General features: G+C 38.4%; 1 pseudogene; it reads right to left on the bottom strand.

Moving 5' to 3' along the window:
* Positions 1-573: 573 nt before the first annotated feature.
* Positions 574-1,603, bottom strand: LOC115509727 (annotated as a pseudogene).
* Between the last annotated feature and the right edge of the window lie 795 nt (positions 1,604-2,398).

The following is a 2,398-nucleotide window of genomic DNA, read 5'->3' as shown; positions in this document are numbered from 1 at the left end:
TTTCAAAATACAGCTTGTGGGCCATTTCTGAGCAGAAGCATCAAATGCTACTGAGTGTTCAATTTATTAACTAAAGTGACAGTATCATGGTCTAGGAGATGGGAAAGAGCAATGATCAGCTCACAGATTTTGGCTAAGAAAGAAAACAAACAAAAACAATGTAAATAATAGAATAGCCACAGCTGTAAGTAAAATAAAAATGTGATCTCAAATACCCATCTCTTAAATTACTAGAAAAAAAACTTACAGATAAAGTTACAGCAAATACAGTCTTCACAGATTTGGGTAAATTTATTTGCATTTTATAGTGATGTCTAAGCCCTATATCCAATGAAACCATTTTTTATTTGTTTTTTTATTTAAGAAATTTTTAATGTGTATTTGTTTTTGAGAAAGAGAAAGAAAGACAGAAAGACACAGAATCTGAAGCAGGCTCCAGGCTCCGAGCTGTCAGCACAGAGCCTGACAGGGGTTCAAACCCAAGCCGTGAGATCATGACCTGAGCAGAAGTCGGATGCTTAGCCAACTAGGCCACCCAGGCACCCCACCAATGAAACCATTTTTAAAAGCTCTATGAGGAATGGAAATTTAGATGTCTATTACCCTTTTCTTTAAAAAAGAAAAAAAAACACTTAAATTTCTGAATGAGCAAGATTCACTTTTGTAGGTAGAGGCCCTGCTTCTTCATAGTCCAGCTTTCCATCTAACAACCACAAGAGAAGAAGCTGGATATCTGTTTAGCTTTTGTGCGTTCACAAATTCCAAGTCACCATAGATACTCAGCTCCTCAGAGGGAACATACTGCTCCACAGCTGTAGCAACAGTTGCGCAACAAGTCCAGAGCAATACCATCACCAAGAGGACAGGAGTTGTGGTTAAAATCCACCCAGAGTTAAGAGGGAAACATCTTAAAAAGCCATCACTTTCTCCATCTTCAAGACACTTCCTATGTGTTTGTGAACTTCTCGTTTGCAGATAGGACATTTTGCGTAGGCACAATTCTTTCAAATTTGTAGGCTCCTTCTCCAACTGTGGTGCATACTGGATTTCTGGCTTAGACTGGAATATAACTATTTTTCCATCATCACCTTGAAGATAAAACGTCCACGGAGAGGTTATGAAGCTCTGTTCAGAGTCCATCATGTCACTCCAGAATGACCTTACCAGAGTTAGAGGGAAGAATAGATGCATTTTTGGCATCAGGAGCATGAGCTGTTCTTGTCTCAGTTCAGCGAATGGCAGCTGGTCCAGGCAACCAAGATGTCAAGCATATTGCTTACCAGATTGAGAATGTGCTTCTCTACATGCAGATTCAACATTCCATTTTGGTCCAATTTAAACCAATTCCATCATCCACAAATTGACAAATTGAAAACAGCCTGCGACCTTTCTGACATGCATACAACTCCTCTTCCTTGGGGTAGGTATGTAAGAGGAAGGTCAACTGACAGGCCCAGTGATAAGATGCTGTATCACCCAAGGCCGAGTCAAACACTTCAGCCCAAGTGGTCCTCGAGCCTCCCACCAGGGCCATGGTCAGCAGCAGCAGTGGCGGGAACCCCAATTGGGCCCTGACCCAGAGGCTCCCCTTTGGCGCTGCCATTTTGTTTCCCTCTGACCACCCTTCATTCTTTACAAAGCAAGTTAATATGTGTTTTACAATCAAGTTTCACAACCACAAATACATGTTGATTTGTTACAACAGCTTTTTATAATTGATTTGTGTGTGTATATGTGTATATATGTATATATGTATTCTTAAACATGCATTTTATATATATTCATATAACTTTTAAATCAGGAATTTTTTTTGAAAAACATTAATATTTTTAAGATAAGCTTCTTGATTATTGAAAATAATCTTTCAGTTTTGACAAATAGTAACCCAAAATATCTGTATGGACTCAATGGCACAATGCACAAGCACTCAAGCTTAATCCCCTGTGAGTGACCTTCTGAAAAATACCAATAGCAATACATTGAAATGATCTAGGTTCTATATGGGAGAAGGAGTCCTGAGACAAATATAGATAAGGATCTCTGGGTTTTTCAAAGACATATCTTTTTTAAAACATGTATTTTTATTACAGATATACTATAGATCTGTCATGTACCAGATTTGGGAGAATCTTGTTTATAATTTCAACAATGCTTTGCAGGCCATTTGTGACTCTCCAAGGGGATGACTGATACACATCTTCAAGCATCCACTGAGAACGTTCCTATTTACTCATTTAAATGTTCATTCTTTCATTCACTTTATATTTTCTTCCCAGCAGCTAAAAGATGAATGCAAAACTCACACTCACACAGAGCTGCCAAAGTAAAGTGAAAATACACTGGATACTAGAAACAATTGAGGAGACGGATACTCTGGATCATTTCCTTTGTTCCTCTT

This window comes from Lynx canadensis, chromosome A3, assembly GCF_007474595.2.
Source record: "Lynx canadensis isolate LIC74 chromosome A3, mLynCan4.pri.v2, whole genome shotgun sequence".
Classification (NCBI taxonomy): domain Eukaryota; kingdom Metazoa; phylum Chordata; class Mammalia; order Carnivora; family Felidae; genus Lynx; species Lynx canadensis.
The sequence above is the reverse complement of the archived record's forward strand: the minus strand, read 5'-3'. Positions and strand labels throughout refer to the sequence as shown.